Source organism: Bos taurus, chromosome 6, assembly GCF_002263795.3.
Source record: "Bos taurus isolate L1 Dominette 01449 registration number 42190680 breed Hereford chromosome 6, ARS-UCD2.0, whole genome shotgun sequence".
In the NCBI taxonomy this organism is placed as follows: Eukaryota; Metazoa; Chordata; class Mammalia; order Artiodactyla; family Bovidae; genus Bos; species Bos taurus.
Genome location: NC_037333.1, coordinates 10,077,609 through 10,104,898, shown reverse-complemented (window position 1 = coordinate 10,104,898; position 27,290 = coordinate 10,077,609). Strand labels below are relative to the sequence as shown.

General features: G+C 34.9%; 1 long non-coding RNA gene across 1 annotated transcript in view; it reads right to left on the bottom strand.

The window, feature by feature from the left end:
• LOC132345473 (uncharacterized) overlaps positions 1–27,290 on the bottom strand; it is a 333,207-nt gene that overhangs the window by 44,555 nt on the left and 261,362 nt on the right. Inside the window, exon 3 of the long non-coding RNA XR_009494816.1 lies at positions 13,818–13,882. This is a non-coding gene — a long non-coding RNA (uncharacterized lncRNA). The remainder of the gene's footprint in view (positions 1–13,817; positions 13,883–27,290) is intronic.

Here is a 27,290-nt window from a genome sequence, read left to right as displayed (position 1 = left end):
GATACCCACTGGATTGGGGAGCAGAATAGCAGAGAGCACTGAAAATATGTCTTTATCTATCTTCTCTACCCTAGAAAACAAAGAGTTTACAGTGCAGGGAAAATGGAAACAAAATAATAAGTTGGAACAAAGGTATAAACCCATTGCAGCAGGAGGGAGAATAGGAATTAAACAAAACAGAGAGAGAAAGAAGCAAGGAAGGAAGCGAGGAAGGCTGAAAACATTATACTTGAAAGGTCAGGTTTATCCCCTATGCCCAGGGTTACTTCTGGAGAATGGATTGAAACACTGCTGCTGCTGCTGCTAAGTCGCTTCAGTCGTGTCCGACTCTGTGCGACCCCATAGATGGCAGCCCACCAGGCTCCCCCGTCCCTGGGATTCTCCAGGCAAGAACAGTGGATTGGGTTGCCATTTCCTTCTCCAATGCATGAAAGTGAAAAGTGAAAGTGAAGTTGCTCAGTCGTGTCCGACCTTCAGTGACCCCATGGAGTGCAGCCTACCAGGCTCCTCCATCCATGGGATTTTCCAGGCAAGAGTACTGGAGTGGGGTGCCATTGCATTGGTGAAGTCTAAAACTCACAATGCCTTCTTAGGACTGAGGCTTAGTCCGAATATCAGAGACTGACTTCCCTACCTCATATCTGTCACCATGCTAAGAAGCATCAAGTAAAAACAAAAGCAGAATACATTTGGGGAAGCTGCAAGTGATGGAGTTTCTCTGTTTAGAACAACAAAGGGAAAATCTAGAATCAGATGAGATGTAAAGTCAATTAAGCAACCAAACATTTAATCCTAGCTCAATGTCTGACTACATGAACACAAAAACCCCACCAAAGGCTAATCAGGAGGACAGCATACTCATCTTTAAAATAAATAATATTTATTTTAGTTTCTATCTATCCCATACAATATGCCTGCATTTCAACTAAAATTTATATGATGTAAAAAAAAGTAAGAAAATCACAGTCAGAAAATATAAAAGAATAAAAAGACCCAGACTCAGATATTACAAAGATATTAGAACTATGAGACAGAGAGTTTAAATTAAGTAAATACATATATAAAGGCTACAATGGACATGGAAGACAGCATGCAAGATCAGACAGGTAATTTCAGCAGAGGAAAAATCATTAGAAATATCAAAAAGAAATGTTAGAAATCAGAGACATATTAACATACCTTTGATGAGCTCATCAGTAGGTTCAAATAAGGAATCAGTAAGTTGAAAAATAGGTTATTAGAAATTATTCAGTCTGAAATGCAAAAAGAAATGGGGTGGGCAGAGGTATAGTGCATCCAACAACTGTGTGACCATTGCAAGAGGTCAACAGACAAACCGAAATCTCAGAAAAATAAAAGAGATAAATGGGGAGAATAAATGTGAAGAAATAATGGCTAACAGTTTTCTTAGTGACAGATACCTATTTATAAAACCAACAAGCTCAAGAGAACATCAAGCAGAATCAGAAGAAACAAACAAAAACTCTGAACCAATGCATATCATTCTAATTAACATAAAATACATATTACCTAAAAAGGAGTAAGTGTAACAACTATAGAAATACATATTACCTAAAAAGGAGTAAGTAACAGCTATAGAAAACTTATTAGAAACTATGCAAGCAAAAAGATGAGTGATACCATTAAAGTACAAACAATATTCAAAACAGCTCTTAGAACTGAGTATCCCAATACCCAGTGGAAATATTGGTCAGAAATGGGGTTTTTGAAGACCTGTTCTATAAGAAATATTAAAATAATATCTTCAGATAGAAATGATACAATGTGGTCAGAAAGATTGATCTACATAGAGAAATGAAGAGTACCAAACATGGAATAAATAAAGGTTAAACATCATTTTTCCTTATTTTTTGTTACTGTAAAAGATAGCTGATTGGTTAAAGCAATAAGAGAAACAGTGCAGCGTGTGTATGTAATGTATACGAGACTGAAATATATGAATTCCATAGCACAAGGGATGGAAGGTAGGAATACCAATTTTTGTAAAGTTTTTCAGGAAATAGAAGAGAGATTACTTTCTTGCTTATTTTATGAGGTCTGCATTGTTCTAGTAGCAAACACATTACCATAACAGAGAATTAAAGACCAATATCACTTATGAATGTAAAAGCAAAAGCCCTTGACAAAATATTAGCAATTTGAATCCAGCAATATATTAAGAAGATAATATAGCACAACAAGTTGGAGTTCACTCAAATAATGCAAAGTTGACTCAATATTGAAAATCAGTTGATGTTATTTCACCATGTTATCAGACTGAATAAGAAACTCATAGTTTCATCAGTTAATACAAAAGTAAGCTTCAATAAAATTCAAGATTTATTTATGATAAAAAATTCTCTTCTAAGTTTGAATAGATGATAAATCTTGTAACCTAGTAAAAGACATCTACAAGAAAACATAAAAAGACAAAAAGGATGATGAGAAACGAGATGTTTTCTCCCTAAGATCAAGAGCAAGGCAGAAACACTTGTGGCATTTCAACTTTACTAGAAATATTGGTAATTTTAATAAATCAAGAAAAAGAAATGAAATGCCCACTTGGAGAGGTAGAAATAAAACTACTTCCCCCTTCATGGAAGTCATAACTATCTGTGTAGGAACCTCCCCCCAAATCTATAAACTTTAAGAATAAACTGTATATTTAAATAGTCTCAAAGTATCATTTTAAAAATATTCATTACTATTTGTGGTGGTTTTACCATATACTTACAGATATTCTATATTTTTATCCTCCAGGAGGTAGAGCTTAATTACCTCTCCTTGAATATATGCCGGACTTAGTGACTTGCTCCCAATGAATCAAATATGAAAACTGAAATATAGTTACTTTAAAGTAGAGAAACCTGAAGGACACAACCTTACTCAAGAGATGAAGATTAATATCATCAGCAATAAACTGTGCTGATATCATGTATCCTCTACTATAATTTAAGAGAAAGGGCACGTCTTTCTGAGTATTTCAAATTGAATATGAGGGATATTCCACAAAATACGTAACTAATATTCTATAAAAGTGCCAGGGTCAGGGAAAAAAAGGAAAGACAGAGATACTTTCACAGATTAAGACTATGGAGATGTGATGACTGAAAACAATGTCGTATCCTAGATTGAATTCTAGGATGTAAAGAAGATATTTGTAAAAAAAATCTGTTATAAGACTCAAGTCTGAGGTTTGGTTAGTAGTACTGCAGAAGCATAAATGCTAGTTGTATTAAATATAAAATAATTGTGTATGATGTGAATGGAGCTTCCATGGTGACTCAGTGGTAAAGAATCCACCTGCCAATGCAGGAGATGCAGTTCAATCCCTGGGTTGGGAAGATACCCTGGAAAAGGAAATGGCAATCCATTTCAAATATTTTCCCTGGGAAATCCCATGGACAGAAGAGCCTGGCAGGCTACAGTTCAAAGGGTCACAAAGAGTTGAACACAACTTAGTGAATGAACAACAACAACATACTGTGAATATTAAGAGAAACTGGGGGAAGGGTATACAGGAACACTGTACTGCACTTTAGTCTCTAAATCTAAAATTATTTCCCCAAAAAGTTTTTAGAAAGTCATGGAAAAGGAAAATGTACATCATGTCTTCACTAATAATCATGGCTAAATTCATGAATTCTCCATATCCACCACAGTTCAGGAACTCATCAGAAGCAAATAATACACTGGTATTCTAGCATTCAGGTGACTATAATGAACAAATAAAGAAACTTTTGACTTTAAGGCCCCAAAATCAAGGTATGATTACCTTATGCCTGTTTAGAAGACAGCAGAAATTTATTTAAATAGCAAAAATAATTAAGTTGTAGTAGTAGAATCAAAAGACTATTACTGAGTCCTATACAATTTTGAGTTTTAAAAATCATTTTTATAAAAAGTTTTTATGTCAGTGTACCTAATTAACTTGTATATAATTTCAATACTGGAGTAATTCTGGAAATCACTTAAATGTCTTAGGTATAACAAAAACCTGAGACTCTGTGCCCTGGGAAACAATCTTCTGATTAATAGTCTAAATTTTTTTCTATTTTTTTTTACAGTATATCATTTAGTGACAACTTTACATAGTGATTCCAATTACAAACTACTTCAGTAAAACAGACTAGTTCAATTCCATATTCCATCCTACACATGATGAATAAAGTTGTACATGTTTCTTAGCATATTTTGATTACTTTTTTCATTTATTATTAGATGATAATGATGAAGGAGATGAGGATATTTTCTCCACAGAGATAGAAAATTGAATGATAAAACATGTAAATCACTTAGAAGAATACGTTGCATGAAGTTTAGTTGCCATCATTAAGTAATATTCCCAAATGCTATGTACTGAACTGTGTTCCCCTACAATCCATATGTTGAACTCCTGACTCCCACTGTGACTGTATTTGGAGAGAGGACCTAAAGGAGATATTTAAAGTTAAATAAAGTCATAAGCACGGGACTCTGACCTGATAGGAATAGCATCCTTCTAAGAAGAGACACAAGAATGCTTGCTCACTCTTTCCCTCTCCACATGCACTCACCAGGAAAAGCCATCAGAGGATCCAGAAAGAAGGTGGCTGTCTGCAGGCTAGGGATAAAAGCCTCATCAGGAACTGAACCATGCTCGAACCTTGGTCTTGGACTTCCCAGCCTTCAGAACCACGAGAAAACAAATTTCTGTTGTTTAAACCACACACTCCATGGTGTTTTATTAAGGCATTCCAGCCAGATGCACTAAAGATACTAATTAGTCTCCAGGAAATGCTTCTTGACATTCCCACACTGTTTATGTTCTTTGATTTGATCCCAAACATTGTGATGAGTGTATCATTATGAAAAGCATAATGACTAAATGTGCTCATGGATAACATTCAACCCAATAGTATCAACTAAAAAAAAAATAGGACTGTAGTCTGCCAGGCTCCTCTGTCAATGGGATTCTCCAGGCAAGAACACTGGAGTGGGTTTACCATTCCCTTCTCCAGGGGATCTTCCTGACCCAGGGATTGAATCTGGGTCTTTCTCATTGCAGGTGGATTCTTTACCATCTGAGCCACCAGGGAATCCCTTCTATAGGCCACCTATTATAATTACTGCATTTCTGCAGCAGTCATAATTTTTCACATTGTTACATAGAGCTTCCCTGGTGACTCAGTGGTAAAGAATCCTGGCAATGTAGGAGACTCAGGAGACTCTGGGTTGAGTCATGTGCTAGGCAGATCCCCTGGAAAAGGCAATGACAAACCACTCCAGTATTCTTGCCTGTGAAGTCACATGGATAGAGGAGCCTGGTGGAATACAGCCCACGGGAGTCACAAAACAGTTGGACAAAACTTAGCAACTAAACAACAACCTGTGCTTGAAGAGAAAATTCAATCACTTACAATAATTCTCAATTTTTAAAGATTTGTAGTTTTCTATTTGTTATTTCAGTGTGATTTGCATATTAAAATACTATTTTTGTTTTGAATTCAGTATTATTTTAAACATTAAAATTTTCTCAGTTGAACTTTTATGCAAATTTACAGGATAAAACTATTCAATGATAAAAACAGCAATACATTTAGAAGTTGGGACAGTTTTGCTTGCTTTCTTTGGTGCATAAATAATTAATAGTTTGTTACAGTATAAACTCATTTCAATTATATGCAATCCAATAGTCTTCTCCAGCACTGCAATTCAAAAGCATCAATTCTCAGGCACTCAGCCTTCTTTATTGTCCAACTCTTACATCAATACAAGACTACTGGAAAAATCGCAGCTTTGACCATATGCACCTTTGTCGGCAAAGTGATGTCTCAGCTTTTTAATACGTTGTCTAGGTTTGTCATAGATTTTCTTCCAAGGAGCAAGCATCTTTTAATTTCGTGACTACAGGCAATGTTCACATTGATTTTTGAGCCCAAGAAAATGAAACCTGAAAGCAGGTAAGTGGTGTCCAATATACTACTGGGGAAGAGCAAAGAAATATCTACAGAAAGAATGAGGAGCCTGAGCCAAAGCGGAAATGATGCCAGTGTTTTGCATATCTAAATATCTGATCATCTGTTCTCTGTAACTCTTCAAGAGAAAGTGTTTGTTTTAAAATGTTTCTTTATTATGAGATTAAAAATAAAATTAGTAATACATTAATAAGCACAATATTAAATCTAAGTCATGTTTTACTATTTCTGCATAGCATGTTTAGAATAAATATATCATCCAACACAGAAGTAATTTTCTTTTTAATAAAGCATGAACTTTGGGCCTGGAATATGATCTATGTTTTCCTCATGAACATGTCTGGCATAACCCACGTGGAATGTTAATCCAGCTGAATTTATTGGACATTTTGATGAATGGAATAACTCAGGGATCTGCATTAATCAGGTGATTCTGAAGAAAAAAAACATTAAGACAAGATATATCCATTTATTCATTTTATCAAGTCTTTGTTAAGAACTTTATATACAATTTGCTGTTCTTGGTTATAAGGACAGAGCAGTAAAAACAAAGTTCTATCTTAATGGGCAATACCTCTGATAATTCAATGTTAATAAGGTTTAAATATATAAGGCTTCCTTATATTATATGGAGGAATAATGCATTCATAAAGATAATCATATAAATTAATTTTTAGTTACTTGGCTAAAGGTAAGATGGTAATATAAGTCTACAAAAAGACAAATCGAGAGAAAATCCTAATTACCAGAGTGGAACAAAATCCATATGTAGCTCATGGTACATTTCATTTTTGTCTCACTAAAACTGACTCACCAGAATTCTACATAAAAGGGGGAAATTAATTAGTGCTATTTGATATGCAGATGACATCACACTTATGGAAGAAAGTGAAGAGGAACTAAAGAGCCTCTTGATAAAAGTGAAAGTGGAGAGTGAAAAAGTTGGCTTAAAGATCAACATTCAGAAAACGAAGATCATGGCATCTGGTCCCATCACTTCATGGGAAATAGATGGGGAAACAGTGGAAACAGTGTCAGACTTTATTTTTTGGGGCTCCAAAATCACTGCAGATGGTGACTGCAGCCATGAAATTAAAAGACGCTTACTCCTTGGAAGAAAAGTTATGACCAACCTAGATAGCATATTCAAAAGCAGAGACATTACTTTGCCAACAAATGTCCGTCTTAGCAAGGCTATGGTTTTTCCAGTGGTCATGTATGGGATGTGAGAGTTGGACTGTGAAGAAGGCTGAGTGCCGAAGAATTGATGCTTTTGAACTGTGGTGTTGGAGAAGACTCTTGAGAGTCCCTTGGACTGCAAGGAGATCCAACCAGTCCATTCTGAAGGAGATCAGCCCTGGGATTTCTTTGGAAGGAATGATGCTAAAGCTGAAACTCCAATACTTTGGCCACCTCATGTGAAGAGTTGACTCATTGGAAAAGACTCTGATGCTGGGAGGGATTGGGGGCAAGAGGAGAAGGGGACGACAGAGAATAGATGGCTGGATGGCATCACGGACTTGATGGATGTGAGTCTGAGTGAACTCCAGGAGTTGGTGATGGACAGGGAGGCTGGGCATGCTGAGATTCATGGGGTCACAAAGAGTCGGACATGACTGAGTGACTGAACTGAACTGAACTGAATATGCTTATTTTTAATTTCAGTAGAAGCCCATTAAGGTTATATTTTTCTTCTCATCTTTTTCAACATCAGTATTATCACTTTGCATCATTACCATTTACAGTGTCATTATCATCATCTTCATCAGCATTTTTATTGTTTTTCATTAAACATATATTGAATTTTACTGGGTGGTTAACATATTTTGTGCTAAAGGTACAGTAGAAAAGGTCTCCCTACAAATTCATCTCAATAAATAATTCCCCAATTCATCTTACTGGTCAAAGCATTTTTAATATATTTAAGATTCCTCATTATTATCATATCTTGTATCAAAAAGTGAAAGTGAAGTTGCTCAGTTGTGTCCAACTCTTTATGACCCTATGGACTTTAGACCACCAGGCTCATCCATTCATGGGATTTTCCAGGCAAGAATACTGGAGTGGGTTGCCATTTTTTTTCTCCAGGGTATCTCTCCAACCCAGGGACTGAACTTGCTTTTCCCTCATTACAGCCAGACTCTTTACCGTCTGAGCTGCTAGGGAATCCCAAAACAAGGCATCTTGCATCAAATCCATCAGCAAATTCTGTCTCTTTTGCTACCAAAATGAAACTGAACTTTCTTCTTACTATAACCTGTCCTGCTGCTGCTGCTGCTGCTAAGTCACTTCAGTCGTGCCCGACTCTGTGTGACCCCATAGACAGCAGCCCACCAGGCTCCGCCATTCCTGGTATTCTCCAGGAAAGAACACTGGAGTGGGTTGCCATTTCCTTCTCCAATGTACGAAAGTGAAAAGTGAAAGGGAAGTGAAAGGGAAGGGGTGCCATTGCCTTCTCCGTAACCTGTCCTACCCAAGTTCAAATGCCCATGACCTCTCCCCTGAACTATTGAAATACCTACCTTACTTTTCTGCTTCCACTCTTGTTTCCTACATGTCACCTTCACAGTAGTTGAATGCCTTTCTTAAAGTGTTAATCAGATAAGGTCCTATTCCTTTCTGGACTCACCAGAGTCATCTTCACCATATTGTATTAGGTATCTGCTGTTGTAAAAAAATGACTACATGCTTAGTAGCTGAAAACAGTGTGGATTTACTATGTCAATTTGGGAGTTCAGGTGTCTGAAACAGGTTTCACTGGGCTAATATCAAAGTGGGTGTACTTGTGTGCTTCTTGCGGAGGCTCTAGGGAAAAATCTGCTTCTTTGGCTTTTCCAGCTTCTAAAGGCTGATTTAGAAGCTTCTAAAAGCTTCTAGGGCTTCCCTTGTAGCTCAGTTGGTAAAGAATCTGCCTGCAATGCAGGAGACCCAGGTTTGATCCCTGGGTTGAAAATATCCCCTGGAGAAGGAAATGGCAACCCACTCCAGTATTCTTGCCTGGGGAAACCCATAGACAGGGGAGCCTGGCAGGCTACTGCTCATTGGGTCGCAAAGAGTCTGGCACAACTTAATGATCAAACTACCACCAAAGGCTGCTCATATCCTTGGCTTATGTCCTCCTTGCATCTCCAAAGCCAGCAATGGCCAGTCAAGTCTTTTTCATGCTACAGCGCCCTGACCCTGACTCTTCTGCCTTCTTCTTCCATATTTAAAGACCATTGCCATTATGTTGATTCCACTCAGAAAATTCAGCTTGTGGTCATCTGACTAATAAACTTAATACTATTTTAAATATTAATTCCCCCATACCATATGACAAAATATCCACAATTCTGAGGAGTGGGATGTGGATGTTCTTGAGGATTATTACTCCACCTACCACACACATTTATTATAAATTCATATAAGCCACCCTTGGTGAACTTTCTACTTTTCATGTCATATTTATTTTGTGCCTTCCTTGATACACTTAAGTTGTTGTAATCTCCTTTTTGTTATCTGAAAAATGTGGATTTCATTCATTGGCAGGGATCTTATATCATTTCTTCTTTCTTCCCTGAGGAAAATTGTTCTCAAAGATGCATGCTTTAACTTCTCCTTTGTGTTATTTCATTTGTTGAAAAGTGCTATATACAAACATTATTAAGAGTAAATACAAGAATTCTTATTACAAAGAAAACATTTGTTCTATTTCTTTAATTTTGTATCTATGAGATGATGGATGTTCATTAAACTTAAAATATTTTATGATGTATAATAATCATAATGCCATACTTCTTAAGCTTATATAGTGTTTTATGCTGATTATATCTCAATAAAACTGGAAGAAGAAAAAAATAAAAAATAAAAAAAGTCCTTCACTAACCAACCTATGTAATACAATATTCTCTAAAAGTATCCTTTCCTTACCCTGCTTTACTTTCTTCATAAAATATATGTACTTATTTCTTTTATTACTATCTGAGTCCAACATAAGAATTTAAGCACCATCAGGGCAGAGATTCAGTATGTTTTGATTTACCTCAGTGTGCTTATTAACATCTAAAAAAGTGACTGTTATAGAACAAGCACTCAAATGTTTGTTATATAAATGGAAAGGTGTACAAATGCTTGGTTTTCATGCTCAGATCTATGGTAGGTATTTCACATTTGATATATCACTTCATCTTCGTGGCTTTTTGATGAAGTAATTTGTCATTTATATTTTATAACCCAGATAACCACTGTTCAAATAAATGATTTTTTCTGAGTCTCCACAGTAGCAAAACTGGGATACTTACTCATATATGTCTGCTTTCATATTCCATATAGTTCCACAACAAAGTCTATGCTGTTCCACTCTATTATGCTACTTTGTAGAGATATAATGCATATCCATGCCTTCCAGATGACTACAATTTTATTTGAGATGTTAGATATTTAATTTAAAGGATAGATATCAAGGTACTATAATTAGACTGTGGAAGAAATAGTAGAGTATTTGTTACATGGTATGTTTCCATACAATTTTATTGAATACTTGTTGAAGAAAAATCAAGTGCTTTAAGATTCCAGAGAAACTACAAAGGCACTAAAAGTTTGAGATAACTGTGACATCTTCAGAAGGAGGTACATTTGAACAGCATAAGAGTATACAGTTCATGCACTTTGCCTCACCACTCTCATTTATGTATTATCTGATGATATCATTGGTAAGTGAATTTACCTATATTGAGCATCCTGATAAAGAACAGAGAGACCCTGGTCATGATTCATTTAGGATATTTTATAGCACAGTGATTCTCCACTCTGGCTTCACATTATAATCATATAATTTGTAAGGGAAACCTTACAAATACTTCCCCAAAGTAACTCCCCCCATATAAAGATTTAATTGGTACCAGAATCTTCAAAATTTCCTCAAGTGCTTCTAATGTTTAGCTAAGCCTGGGAAGCAATGCGATAGTATATGCGCCCTGAGAATACTTAATAAAGGCCAGGGTCTGCATTCAGTAATAGAAATGCTTAGACTTAACAGGTTAATGGTTACCTTAAACTATGATTTGTTGAAGAGAAAAGCTTTAATAAGAAACATTGTACTGCATTCAATCTAATTTTTTTATATAATAAATGAATACATAATTTAATTTAGATATCCAATAACTGAGTCATGAAAAACCTATATATATCCTCCCATTATTTAATGAATATAAATTATTGGGTTTTATGTATAAAATGATCTTTTCATGTCTTCAAAATAAGGTATGACTTCCTTTAAACTTTTCACTGGCGTAAAATTCCCAGAAGCAATAATTTCTTTTGTTTTTCCTGGGTAGAAGTTTTAACATATGTATCTCACAGAAGTAGTAATTTCATTTAAAATGACAGATGGGATACTGATGTAGAAATCTGAACAACTGAGCACAGACATGTTAAGTGTCTTAGGTCATTCTACTGGTCCCACTTACTATTCTCGAGAGAATGCTTCTTCTAAAACCTCTGTAAGTAAGGTATGAATGCAAGCTATTTTCACTACACAATGGAGTATTACTCAGCCATTAAAAAGAATACATTTGAATCAGTTCTAATGAGGTGGATGAAACTGGAGCCTATTATACAGAGTGAAGTAAGCCAGAAGGAAAAACATAAATACAGTATACTAACGCATATATATGGAATTTAGAAAGATGGTAACAATAACCCGGTGTACGAGACAGCAAAAGAGACACTGATGTATAGAACAGTCTTATGGACTCTGTGGGAGAGGGAGAGGGTGGGAAGATTTGGGAGAATGGCAATGAAACATGTAAAATATCATGTAGGAAACGAGTTGCCAGTCCAGGTTCGATGCACGATGCTGGATGCTTGGGGCTGGTGCACTGGGACGGCCCAGAGGGATGGTATGGGGAGGGAGGAGGGAGGAGGGTTCGGGATGGGGAACACATGTATACCTGTGGTGGATTCATTTTGATATTTGGCAAAACTAATACAATTATGTAAAGTTTAAAAATAAAATAAAATTGGAAGAATAAAAAAAAAAATAATAAAATAATAATCATTTTCTTGTAAAGCCAGATACACTGAGTGGCAGAATACAACTTAGCTTTAATAAAAAACTATTATATTTTAATACTTTTAAATGCTATTGTAATTATTATCTCCCCAGCCAAAGAGGTACTTAGTTACCTAAGTAAAAAAAAAAAAAAAAAAAGATTGCTTAATTAAATAGAATAAACTGAAGGTTATATAAAGAAAAGTAATCATAAACTTTTCATGGAATATCACTGAATATCTGAATATGGTCACCACTTATATTTATAAATAATAACTACATAAAATAGCAAATAGCTCTAAATTAATATAAATTCCTGTTTCTGCTATATGGTAAACATTAGAGTCAAACACTATTTAAATTTGTGATTTGCTTAATAAATAATCTTCATTCCTTTCAAGTTTTACATATTTGCCTTTCCTATTATGTTAAGACTCCTCATTAGTCTGCATGTTCTGTCACTATTTCTCAGATGAGCACTCCTTGACGTCAATGAATGGGTCTCTGTTGACGAATCACATTTGAAGGCATAATCAAAAGCCATGAAGAAAAATTTCATTCACAATGAAGACTGAAGTGAGGCAGGGCAACAGCATGGGCTGTTTCAGGGTTTTTAAAACCACAGGTTCTCTGTGAACTTTTCAATGTAATTGTCTGTAAGTCACTTACTTAAGCAGCAGATTTTACACATAACATCCTTACAGAAAAAGCATAAATGAGAGTATACTTGAAATTATCACCTAAAAGTTGACATCAAATGGCAGTACCTATGACTGAAAAGTGAGAAACAGTGAGAAAAAAAAGCTAGAGCTATAGATTTGGGTGTATGATTAACCAGTTATCAAGGTAGAAAAATACTTCATTGCTATAGCAAAGGGGCAGCAAAATGGACATTTTGAGATTAACTCAGCAGGTGCAGAAACCAGTCAATGCCTTCAAGCAGCTGCTCTGTACATGTCATTGGGAGTAAACGTGGACTTCACAAACACGTCTGAAAGAGGAGTCCAGCCAAGTGAATGAATATTTGACCTCCTACTTATTGTTTCTTTTCTGCCATGTCTCTTTAAGTATAAGCAGACTACTCACAGAATCATTTCAGGCTACATTGTTTAAGTCTCTGTTACTCAGCTGATCCCTCACCAGGTACTTGACTTAGTTATGGATAATAATGCCTGTGGTATTGTTCTGAAAAGGAAAAAAATAAAAAAAATATTCTGACATGGTCTTTCTTGCTTGGATTTCATTTTCCAATAACGAAAGTTGAGCTGCAGTTTCATTATCAAACTCAACCTTAAGGTTATCATAAAAACTTAAAAAAATACTTTAATAGATTAATAAGACCTGAAATGGAAGTAAATTTAGGATATTTTACTTGAAACTTTGAATTTTGTTTTCCATTTTTTCTTCCTCTTTTCTTCTTTTTACCCTACTACTCTTCTCTCATCACCTTTTTTTCTTCCTTTATCAACTCCTGCTCTCCCAAATATTTCAAGTCCTTTTTTTCTCACAGTGGTGAGGTTGACTGTGGTCAAAGAAAGTACAACTGAAACTTGCATATGGGCCAGGGAATGGCCAGGGAAGTGATGGCCATCTTAAGATTAAGCTGGCTGCTTAGCCATGCTGTGCATATTCTCTTACAACTGGAAGCATTAGAGATGCTGAAAGTGCTGACTTGAATACTTGTGTGTTAAGAGAAAGCTCAGTATTTACATTGAGAAAATTCAAATAGAATTGGAAAGACAGAAAATATATAAAGGTATTATGACAATGAAAGATTTCATTAATAAAATAAGTTTTATAAAAAGTCTGACACAAGTAACTTAACATACCTGTGACTAATATATGCGATTTAATTATGTTCCTTTGGTTCAGCACATCAGTCTTAGATATGTACCTAAGATATGAAAGATAAGAAAATAAATTCCATTATTGCAATTTGAATAATTATCCTCAATTTTAAAAGAAAATACATTCTTTTCATATTAAATCCTTGGTAACAAAATTAAACCAAAATATTAAAGGCTATATTTAGCATTTCCTTGTAAGGGGCATAATGCAATTATTTTCCTAAAATTACTATTGATTATATAAAATCAATTTATAAAAGGTCATTTCAAATTGGTCATTCTTATTATTCAAAAGCTTATTATTCTGATTTGAATTGAAATGAACATTTCTTATTGTGGCATTGATAGAATGTTACATTATATATCATTAAAATCTCAATTTTTGTATTCAAGAAATACAAAAAAATAATATGGGTAAGTTTAAAAAGAATTTTTTCAAATGTATTAATCTAGCTTCCCAACATTTTCAAATGATGTTTATCCATGGGCATTTGAAACGTTCTTTATGTGGGAAATACGACAGAGATTGCACATTATCTATTGACAGTTCTCTCCTTTTACTTCAGTAACACAAAATGTAATGATAGATATAAGAATATATGAATAAATTCAGCAATAAAAAAGTCTTTAATTTCTTGGCTTTCCTTTGAAAAAACGAGTAGTCAGAACATATACTGCAGTCATTGAATGGCACTTTGACGAAGAGCAGCTTCATTCCTTCTCACTCCCCTTCACTTATTTTTCCCTGAGTATAATTAGGAATTAGTGGTTAATACTATAGTATTGATCTTGTTGAGTAGAAAGAAACTGGAATACTACAGATGGGTTCGACAGAGGACAGTGACGTTGTTGAGACACACAACTAGTCCTGAGCTTCCTGCCTAAAAATTTAGTTATATTTTAAAGCACTTTTATTTCAGCTCCATTTCTCTAGAAGCAAACACTATTTATCATTGATACACTACAAACATTTTAATTCCAACTACAGTTCTGGGTGCTTCTTTTACATCTGTATTCTGAGGGACAAAAATTCAGTAAACTTGACTGTTTATGGTGTGCTGATGACTCTGTTCTACCACTACCCAGACCAATGAATATTTTCAGATTTCCATGTGGGTAACATAAGTAAGAGGTTATGGAAATTTCAGTGATGGAACAAGGAGGTAGGAAAGTTAGAGTCTTGATGTTTATTGATTTAAACTTGAAATTAAAATATGAATTAGTAAATAAAAGCTTAACATGCAGACACATAATCACACTAAGGCGATGGTTTTTAAAGATTTAAAGAACTATTTCTCTGGGGAGGTTTTTTTTTTTTTTAATAAACATTTTAGTATTCTTCATTGTGCCTCATGAATTTTTCCCTTAAAAGTTTGTTATGTTTCTTTCTACCATGTTAATTTCTATGAAAAAAAAAAAGATGTGTACTTTGATAATCTTAAATGTTATTTTCATATGTTTAATGGTACATTTTTATAGGACAAACCATTGTGTTCATATGTTATTCACACAGAAAAATATAAGAAAGAAGAATGAGATAAGAAATCTGTATGTATTTGAGAATTGACAATTATACCATAAAATATATTTTCAAATATCAGTATCATCTATAACTGTCACTTTTATAATTTATGGTAATAATATGTTGATTGTAAGGTTTTACAGAGATCAATGCAGAAGTTTATAGGAATGGAATTACATAATAAGTGATTTGTTGTTCAACTGCCCTGTCGTGTCCGACTCTTTGTGACTCCATGGACTGCAGCACACCAGGCCTCTTTGTCCCTAACCATCTCCTGGAGTTTGCCCAAGTTCATGTTTATTGCACCAGTGATGCAATTATGCTCTCAAATGATTCATATAAATAGAAGTGAATAAGTAAATATTATACAATCTTAATAATTGTTTAACCTAAGTCATGGTTATATTGGATTTTATTGAACTGTACTATTTTCAAATATATCTTTAAAATTTTATTTTTAATTAAAAAATTAGATTTAATTGGAAATAATGATAAACTCTAAGTATCAGCAGATTAATGGATATAGTTTCTTAAAAATATATGAGCAAAATGATGCTCTACAATTTTAATATCTTTCTTATGTCACTTATGTTTCTTATATTTAACATCATCTTATGACTCAGACAATTTTACACAATATTGTAGATGTAACCTGAGAAGTAAAATGGACCTGGCCAGAGGCATAATATAATTTGCATATTAATAGTTATATGCTTTTCTGTGCTGTATTTCTATTAAAGGAGTCAAAACCTATCATAGCAAGTTCACACATTCCTCATGCTAATAATACATAGTATAGCTTAATCGATTATTGTTTGTAAGATATATAAGAAAATAAGATAAGACGGAGTCTGTTGCTGAACAGTTTAGTTTCCATTTCCATAGGGACTATTTAGAATGATGCCTTGTGCTGTCAGTTCTTTTTCTCTAAACCCACTGCTTAATTCTTTCTGCAATAGCCCACTCTTCCTGCCTGTTAGTTATTTTTGATTCTAATATTTCCATCAAAATAATTTCCTGTTATTCCTAGCTCCTTTGGTTCTGAAAAAATCTGTTTATGTGACTCCTATGGTTTCATCCAAGTTTCATATAAGGATACATAAGTATGAAGTGTGCTACATTCTATTTAAATGTAAGACATTACTATTACTAATAAAACTAACAAGATCACTGGAAACAAAGGCTATCTAAACAAAAAAGCTATCTAAATTCACAATGGATTATCAAGCAGTGTCTCTAAAATATTATGAACTATGTAATAAAGTGTTGTTTAGTCACTAAGTCCTGTCTGACTTGTCTGCAACCCCATGAACTGTAGTCCACCAGGACTCTTTGTCCCTGGGATTCCCCAGACAGGAATACTGGAGTGAGTTGCTATTTCCTTCTCCAGGGGGGGTCTTCCCAACCCAGAAATTGAACCCACATCTCTTGTGTCTCCTGCATTGGCATGCAGATTCTTTACCATGGAGCCACCAGCAAAGATATAAATAAATGAAATAGGTATAAGTAATTGAAGCTTCTGCTCAGTCCTTTTGCTTTTGTTTCCACTCTATCCACATATAGTTTATATAATTTCCATGAATTTCTTTTGATTTTTACTACCACCTTTCCGTATTCCTAAACTAACACTAACTTTACATATATACATAAATACACATACATAAACATATGTATGTGTGCTGTGCTTAGTTGCTCAGTCGTGTCTGACTCTTTGCGACCTCATGGACTATAGCCCACCAGGCTCCTCTGTATATGGGGGTTCTCTGGGTAAGAATACTGGAGTGGATTGCCATGCCCTCCTCCAGGGGGGTCTTTCCAGCCCAGGGATCAAACCCAGGTCTCATACATTGCAGGTGGATTCTTTACCATCTATATATATTTTCTGTGTTTTAGTAGTCATATGCTTGATTGTAGTTTACATATTCTCTTAATGTTGTCTTTTATCATGTTTTCTATTAAAGTATTCCCTACATTTAATGTGTAACAGCAATAACTTTATCTCATCAAAGCTGATGGTCTACTATTCATACTGAGCATTGTCTTACCAGCAGCAAAGGTTAATGCCATGGTCTTTTAAGAGACCAACCAATGTCTTTGTGACCAGTTGATGAAAGTGCATCCCTTCCACCCTGGAAATAATAGCATTTCATCCTAATTGTGTTTGTATATATTACAGTTATAAGTTTGCCTCACCTGAACACAGATTTCACCCAGCATCACTATCAGAGGCTCACAGAAGTCTCATTTACTATATCATGATTTCTCTTAGTATCCCTCATACTTGAGCAATCTATTTTATGGAGAATGTGGTGCTGCAGTGGGTACAATGCCATGAATACACTGGTCACAGAAAACGCTATACTATCCAGAGTTCCATCCTGAAAAAGCAATGGGAGAGCCTCTTGACAATGTAGCAAAAGCACCAGCTTGAATACTGTATTACATGAGACTGGTGTCTTATCTTTCATGGTGCAGAATATTCCTTAAATCAATGGACATTTTATGGTTCTGTCATTCCAACAGGTAGAATAAATGGGCCTGGGAACAAGGCATTGAAGGAGGAGTTGCCCTGCTTTCAAAGACTGAGTCACCATCAGTGACCTTCTTGGAAAATTGAAGTTTTCACAATCTTAGTCTTTGTGAGTGGAGTGTTATAAAAGGGACTTGAATGAAGAGCATGATGAAGAACCATATTTCAGACAGAGGGAATAGCAAATACAAACTCCACATGTGTTGTAAGCAGTGTGAACCACACAGAGTATTAGTGGTTCATGGGATTCTTCTCAGAGGTTCATACCCAAGATGAAAAATAGAAAATCTTGATTTTTTTTCTAGCTACGATATAATATCTTTTTTCCTTATTTTTTCTAAGATCCTTTTTCTGTGATTGTGTTCTCTCAATCAAATTTCTATTTCTATTTTTCACAACCATTAAGATTTCTAAGATTTCCAATAGTCAAATTCTCTCCAATAAATCCAGTGACCAAATGCCACATCTAAATGTTAATCTTTAAATGATACAGAACTGTGACTTGTATATTGTTAACCATCCAGTCCTTGAAATTCCTGTTAACTTCTACAATAAACTGGTCTCCTGTCATTCAGTAAAAGGAACAATGTGGTTAGAAAGAACTAGCCTGGGGCAGATTTATTACTCTGCAACTTACCAGCCTCACAGGTATGAGTCTAGCTCTATCTCTGCTAGGCATATTAGCCACTGACAGAATGGTCTACTTAATCCAGATGCTGGCCTAAACATGCATGATCTCCTAAGAATGTGATCTTAAACACTCCCACCAAAAGTGTCTGCTCTTCCTCACTGAACCATTTAGTCTCTTGGAATTAGTTTCCAACATTGGTTGTGTGAATACATTATTATTATTTACAGCATTCCTTTTTTTAACTCTCGGCCTGAAGTTTGTCCATATATTTATAAATTATTGCCTTCCTCCTACTGCTCTCCTATGTACATAATTTTATACTATTATTTAATTTATTAAATCTACTAATCTCTCCTGGCTTTCATGATCTGGCATAATAAGATTTTGCTGTACGTGAGTGATGATATTTTCCACTATTTCTCAGGCAGCTTAACCAAGCTCTAGTGTGGTACATTTTCACCAGGGACATTCCCAGGGTTTTAGTCATCTATTCACAGTTTTTGTTTTTAATGACCACCAAGTATCATCCTCTCCCACAAAGCCTTTTCCAGTTAAGGCCAGACATTTTTCTTCTCTGAAGTATAAATCATTTTAAAACAATAATAATGTGATTTCAGTTATTTGCCAATATTTTATTATTTTTTAATTCCTAAGCCAATTCAAATAGAATACACCTTTTTAGGCTTTAAAGTGATTTCCAAAAAAGTATACAAATGTATTTGAGAATATAATACTTACATAAAGTTGATTATAGGAGTCCATAAGCAAAGTAAGTCAAGGAAAGTATAAAACAGTGTGTTCATAGTTAATTGTTAAATACATAGCATAGAATTGATGCTTTTGAACTGTGGCATTTCAGAAGACTCTTGAGAGTCCTTTGGAATGCAAGGAGATCCAACCAGTCCATCCGAAAGGAGATCACTCCTGAATATTCATTGGAAGGACTGATCCTGAAGCTGAAACTCCAATACTTTGGCTACCTGAATGCAAAGATCTGACTATTGGAAAAGACTGATGCTGGGAAAGATTGAAAGCAGGAGGAGAAAGGGACAACAGAGGATGAGATGGTTGTATGGCATCACGGACTTGATGGACATGAGTTTGAGCAATCTCTGTGTGTTGGTGATGGACAGGGAAGCCTGGCGTGCTGCAGTCCATGAGGTCGCAAAGAGCCAACCATGACTGAGTGATATATATATATATATATATATATATATATATATATATTTATATATTTAATTCAGTCGGTTCAGTCGCTCAGTCATGTCAGATTCTTTGCAACCCCATGAATCACAGCACGCCAGGCCTCCCTGTCCATCACCAACTCCTGGAGTTCACTGAGACTCACGTCCATCAAGTCAGTGATGTAATCCAGCTGTCTCATCCTCTGCCGTCCCCTTCTCCTCCTGCCCCCAATCCCTCCCAGCATCAGAGTCTTTTCCAATGAGTCAACTCTTCATATAAGGTGGCCAAAGTACTGGAGTTTCAGCTTTAGCATCATTCCTTCCAAAGAAATCCCAGGGCTGATCTCCTTCAGAATGGACTGGTTGGATCTCCTTGCAGTCCAAGGGACTCTCAAGAGTCTTCTCCAACTGTGGATGTGACTGGTGATAGAAGCAAGGTCCGATGCTGTAAAGAGCAACATTGCTTAGGAACCTGGAATGTCAGGTCCATGAATCAAGGCAAATTGGAAGTGGTCAAACAAGAGATGGCAAGAGTGAATGTCGACATTTTAGGAATCAGCAAACTCAAATGAACTGGAATGGGTGAATTTAACTCAGATGACCATTATATCTACTACTGCAGGCAGGAATCCCTCAGAAGAAATGGAGTGGCCATTATGGTCAACAAAAGAGTCCAAAATGCAGTACTTGTATGCAATCTCAAAAATGACAGAATGATCTCTGTTCGTTTCCAAGGCAAACCATTCAATATCACAGTAATCCAAGTCTATGCCCCAACCAGTAACGCTGAAGAAGCTGAAGTTGAATGGTTCTATGAAGACCTACAAGACGTTTTAGAACTAACACCAAAAAAGATGTCCTTTTCATTATAGGGAACTGGAATGTAAAAGTAGGAAGTCAAGAAACACCTGGACAGGCAAATTTGGCCTTGGAACATGTAATGAAGCAGGGCAAAGACTAATAGAGTTGTGCCAAGAAAATGCACTGGTCATAGCAAACACCCTCTTCCAACAACACAAGAGAAGACTCTACACATGGACACCACCAGATGGTCAACACCGAAATCAGATTGATTATATTCTTTGCAGCCAAAGATGGAGAAGCTCGAGACAGCAAAAGAGACACTGATGTATAGAACAGTCTTATGGACTCTGTGGGAGAGGGAGAGGGTGGGAAGATTTGGGAGAATGGCAATGAAACATGTAAAATATCATGTAGGAAACGAGTTGCCAGTCCAGGTTCAATGCACGATGCTAGATGCTTGGGGCTGGGGCACTGGGACGGCCCAGAGGGATGGTATGGGGAGGGAGGAGGGAGGAGGGTTCGGGATGGGGAACACATGTATACCTGTGGCGGATTCATTTTGATATTTGGCAAAACTAATACAATTATGTAAAGTTTAAAAATAAAATAAAATTAGGAAAAAAAAAAAACAAACAAACAAGACCAGGAGCTGACTGTAGCTGAGGTCATGAACTCCTTATTACCAAATTCAGACTTAAATTGAAGAAAGTAGGGAAAACCACTAGACCATCCAGGTATAACCTAAATCAAATCCCTTATGATTATACAGTGAAAGTGAGAAATAGATTTAAGGGCCTAGATCTAATATATATATATATATATATATATATATATATATATATATATATATATGTATTACATATATACATATATCAATATGTGTATTTCAAACATTTATTTGTAGACATATGCAAACTTTCCATAATTAACAACAGGTCACATGGCAGAGTAATGTGATTGTTTCAAAAAGAAGCTTTCAAAAGTCAATTTGAACTAAGAATAGTTATTTTAGATAGCTCTCTTTACCTCATGAGATCAGACTAACACTAATTCAAGGCCTGCTGTCTTACCGATAAGAAAAAATAGGTTATAAACTTGATTTGTAAGTCATGTGATAATCAACAATGAACTTTGGTTTTCTATGCTATGGTAATAAAGGTGTTTTGAATTTAGAAATTTCTAGTACAGACACAAAGGCTGATGAGGTTACAATTTGCCAGGGTTATAAATCATTATGTTTTTATTGTAGAAGTAGTTCTTCAGTTCTTTGTTGTGATAGAGTTATTTGGCTTATGTCCCTTGTTTATGTTTGTATCATTATTATCTTATTTTTATGGAGACAAATTAAGGCAGTTGTGTTTTCTTGAGACTGACAGATTAAATTATCTTTTAAGGAAAATTTTAGCTACTTTTTTTAAAATTTTATTTTATTTTTAAATTTTACATAATTGTATTAGTTTTGCCAAATATCAAAATGAATCCATCACAGGTATACATGTGCTCCCCATCTTGAACCCTCCTCCCTCCTCCCTCCCCATACCATCCCTCTGGGTCGTCCCAGTGCACCAGCCCCAAGCATCCAGTATCGTGCATTGAACCTGGCCTTTGCTTAGCAAATATGTTTTGCAAGTAGTGATTAACTAAGTACAATTATTCCTCAATTGTATAACACATTTACAGTTGTACAAAGTGGCAAAAGTTTTGCCTCTCCCTTCAACTTTTTTAACAAAAGTAGAAGAGTTTCTATTTTTGATGTTTATGCCTCAAAGATAAATGTTTTATGTATTTACAGCAGCCACAGATAAGCTTAAACAATGCACATGAAACTCATTATTATTACTTCTTTTACCAAATTTGCTCTTTCTCTGCCTAAACTGACAGTAGAATTCTTGACGTCTTACTCATCCTTATTGCTGAAAAAATATGCTTTTTTTGTATATTTTTCTATTGGTTTATTTTATAGAGAAGTGTATGCTCAAGCATAAATGTTTTTAAAAATTTTTTAGCAGTGGGTTAAAACATTTATATCTTTATATTTGTGACAATTGGGGAAAAACTTTAATTCTACAAATTTTTCTGTGCTCAGAGGCTAATCAGATAGCGTTTTCACTTAACAATTTCTAATCAAGGAGTTTTTATTATTTGTGAATTTAAGAATAAGGCATATTTGAAGATAACTTGCAGAAGGGAAAACTTCTCTTTGAAATAACATCATTGCCACTTGATGTTCCATGAAAGCTTACAAGGTGTTCGGATTTGTCCAGGCACTTTAAGTGTGCATCTTAAGTTTCACTGTTTTTCTCTCAAAAATCAGCTTATTAACAAATTCAACTAAGAGAGAGAGAGTTTAAGTAAGTTCCACAAGATCACACAGCTACTAAATGGCAGAACAAGAACCCAAACTCACACATCTGTACAGCAAAGCTTGAGCTCCTGATCACTGACCTTAACTACCTCCCAAGGGAATAGTGAAAGGAATAATATGTTATCAATAACACTGATGAAGCTCAGAAATCTATTCCTTTAACGTGGCACTGGATACATCTTCAAAGTGATGAAACTTGCTGAAATGGCTGAAGTTTCATAACAGAAATTTAAAGCATATGATAATAAAAAGATACTTTATTGAGGAGGAGATATGACACTTGGTATTTGGATTTAATTTTTAAGTACCTATTTTTAAAGAGTTCAGAAATACATGTACATTTGTAAGAGTGAGCATAAAAAAAATACAGTGTTAGATCTCTGCAGTGCCATATCTGAAGTCCAAAACAGACTACTTCTTTCCAGTGTAACATACAACCTTGAAATGTATGCAATACCTTTATAATTTTATTCTACATTTGCACTGCTATTTGCCTGCACTTAGAAATCCAAATATAGAATAATCTCATGAATTTATTAATAACGAGGTTTTGAAGTTGAGTCTTTTGGTGCCACCTTCTGGCATAAATTATTGTATAAAATGTTCCAAATTTCAACAAAGTTTCTAACAGTTAAATAAGTTAAAGTACATGATTTTATGTCTATCAGGTATATAAGCTTCTACTTCAAGGTAAATTTACTTGTACTGAGGTCAATATAGAAAAGGAAAGTGTGAAAGTAACTTGAACTGTAGAAAGGCAATATTCAGGCTCCAGTATACTATTTATCATGTACACAGAGGGAAAAAAACTAACATGAAAAGTAGTAACATTACACAACACCACTTTCTAAATTTTTTTATTATCTTTACTAACTGAAGGCTGCCAGTGAATTTAAATTTTTTCTGAACAACTAATATAAAACTCAATACCTTTCATTGTTCTTTGAATGAATTGCATTTGATCCACTACTTTAACTTTTACAAACTACATTATAACTATCAGCTTATTTTTGTGTTTATTAGTATGTCATTTATTGCACAAAAGTTATTCTTTATTTACTATACATTCCTCTAATTAAAACATAAAAACAATTTCTGAAAGGTAAGGGAAAGGTAAGGTTAGAAAGCTTTATCTAATGATGGTGACCTATTTTCCAGGAAACCACTAGCATCTGATGCTATTACAGTTCGAATTAAAAAAAAAAAATCAGTGTATCCTAATAAATACACATTTGCGTCATTCCAGTCTTATTATTATGCATAATTTAGAGTGAATTTAACCATTCACTAAGAAACCAAAATGGAAACTTCTGAGTACAAGAATTTTTTTGCTTTTTATTACTGTCATTATTTTATCTTGTCATTATTGCTATTAGCAATAGCATTATTTGTACACCTTTTAAAATATATCAGTTTTATAAACTTGAAAAAAAAAGTTTTTTAGTGTTTTCTTTTAAATTTAGAACACCATCTAATCTGGATTCCTACATATGCCTTCTAAAATACTTTACGTTATATTCCTCTGAGCGTATTTATTTTCTTCATATTTAGCTTTCAGTGTGATTACAATTAAAAATCTCTTCTTTCCTTCCCTCTTACTTTCCTTCCTTCTTTCCTTTTTCTATTCCTTTCAGAATCCAAGCACACATTATAAATATCACACATCGTGACCAACTGGACTTTATTCCAGGAATGCAAGGATTCTTCAATATTTGCAAATCAATCAATATGATACACCATATTAATTTCATTGAATTGAAAGATAAAAACAATATGATTATTTCAACAGATGCAGAGAAGGCCTTTGAAAAAATCCAATACCCATTTGTGATAAAAATTCTCCAGCAAAGAGGCATAGAAGGAACATACCTCAACATAACAAAAGCCATATATAATATAGCAAATATTATCCTCAATGGTGAAAAATTACAAGTATTTCCTCTAGAATCAGGACAAGATAAGGGTGCCAACTCTTACCACAACTATTCAACATAGTTTTGGAAGTCCTAGCCACAGCAATCAGAGAAGAAAAATAAATAAAAGGAATCAAGATTGGAAAAAAAGTAAAATTCTCACTGTCTGCAAATTACATGATACTCTACCTAGAAAATCCTAAAGATGACACCAGAAAATTACTAGAGCTAGTCGATGAATATAGTAAGGTCATAGGATATAAAATTAACACACAAAAGTCCCTTCCATTCCTAGAGGATAATGTTGGAAAATCAGAAAGAGAAGTTAAGGAAACAAGCCTGTTTTATACGGCAACAAAAGAAATAAAATACATAGGGAGGCCTGGCGTGCTGCGATTCACGGGGTCGCAAAGAGTCAGACACGACTCAGCAACTGAACTGAACTGAGAATTAATTTACCTAAAGAAAGAAAAGACTTGTATACAGAAAACTATTTCTCTCTTTTTCTTTTATCCTCTAAGTTTTAGTTTTTTATATATTCATAAATTTCCTTTATTTTTCTTATAAAACACTGCCTAGGAGATTTAGTCCAATAACCTCAATATAGAATTCAGCTATCTATATGTATGTGGAAACAGTGTCAGACTTTATTTTTCTGGGCTCCAAAATCACTACAGATGGTGACTGCAGCCATGAAATTAAAAGACGCTTACTCCTTGGAAGGAAAGTTATGACCAACCTAGATAGCATATTCAAAAGCAGAGACATTACTTTGCCAACAAAGGTTCGTCTAGTCAAGGCTATGGTTTTTCCTGTGGAAATGTATGGATGTGAGAGTTGGACTGTGAAGAAGGCTGAGCGCCGAAGAATTGATGCTTTTGAGCTGTGGTGTTGGAGAAGACTCTTGAGAGTCCCTTGGACTGCAAGGAGATCCAACCAGTCCATTCTGAAGGAGATCAGCCCTGGGATTTCTTTGGAAGGAATGATGCTAAAGCTGAAACTCCAGTACTTTGGCCACTTCATGCGAAGAGTTGACTCATTGGAAAAGACTCTGATGCTGGGAGGGATTGGAGGCAGGAGGAGAAGGGGACAACAGGATGAGACGGCTGGATGGCATCACTGACTCGATGGACGTGAGTCTCAGTGAACTCCGGGAGTTCGTGATGGAGAGGGAGGCCTGGCGTGCTGCAATTCATGGGGTCGCAAAGAGTTGGACAGGACTGAGCGAGTGATCTGATCTGATATGTATGTGTCTATATCTGTATCTATATGTATGCATGTGTCTATATCTGTATGTATCAGATGCCCTTGACATTATGATATTTTCAAACTGATTAAATAATTTCAGTACATGGTTCTTTAGTTAGTATTTTGTCAATAATGTGTCTTTAAGATTTATATAATTAGATAACTAAGTTACAAGAGAATCTAAATTAGAGTACCCTAGGAGATACTTCATCTAAATATGTAACACAATGCTTAGCTCATAGTAAAAAATAAGTTAATTACTATCATTATTAATGCTTTATTTACATAGGGAATTTTTAATATTTCTACATATAGTAGCTTAGATTATTTTTATAATTAACCTAAATTTCTTTTTATTAATATCAAATTTATTAACAAATGGCTCAACTTCATTTGAACATATGTTTTGTACTTCTATATTATGTAGTCAACAGTTTTCTTCCTAAATTTAGTTTAGGTGTTGTTGCTGAATTTTAGTCAATAGCAAAAGAGGCCTTTCCAGCCAAAAAATCTGGAATGCATAATTTATAAAGACATAAAGGAAAATTTTGAATACTTAGGTTAAATAAGGAAATTTTTAATAATGGACTAAATACTTAACTAAATATACACAAGTGGGAAACTCTTTTTTCAAGATACTGCCAGATATCTTCAGATAAAACATGGCATTATTGTACAGTCACTTTAGAAAACAGTATTGAGGAAACTCAAAAAATTAAAAATAGAGCTATCATACGATCCAGAAATTCCACTTCTGGGAATATACATAAAGAAGCAAAAATGATAACTCAAAAGATATCTGCACCCACATTTTCTTAGCAGTATTATTTACAACAGCCAAGACATGGAAACAAGTGTCCACCAAGGGTTGAATGGACAAAGAATTTGTGATATATATAATACAGTAGAATAATATTCTATTGTGTGTATGTATGTGTACACGCAGGGGCCTCCCAGCTGGCACAGTGGTAAAAAGTCTGCCTGCCAAGGCAGGAGTAGCAGGAGATACAGGTTCAGTCACTGGGTTGGGAAGATCCTATAGAGGAAGAAATGGCAACCCACTGCAATATTCTTGCTGGGATAATCTCATGGACAGAGGAGTCTGGTGGGCTATAAAACATGGGATCAGAAAGAGTCAGATGCAACTGGGAGACTGAGCTCGCATGTGTGTATATACATACACACATATACACAGCAGAATACCATCCAGTCATGGAAGAATGAGAAGCACCTACCATTTGTGACAACATGGATGGAA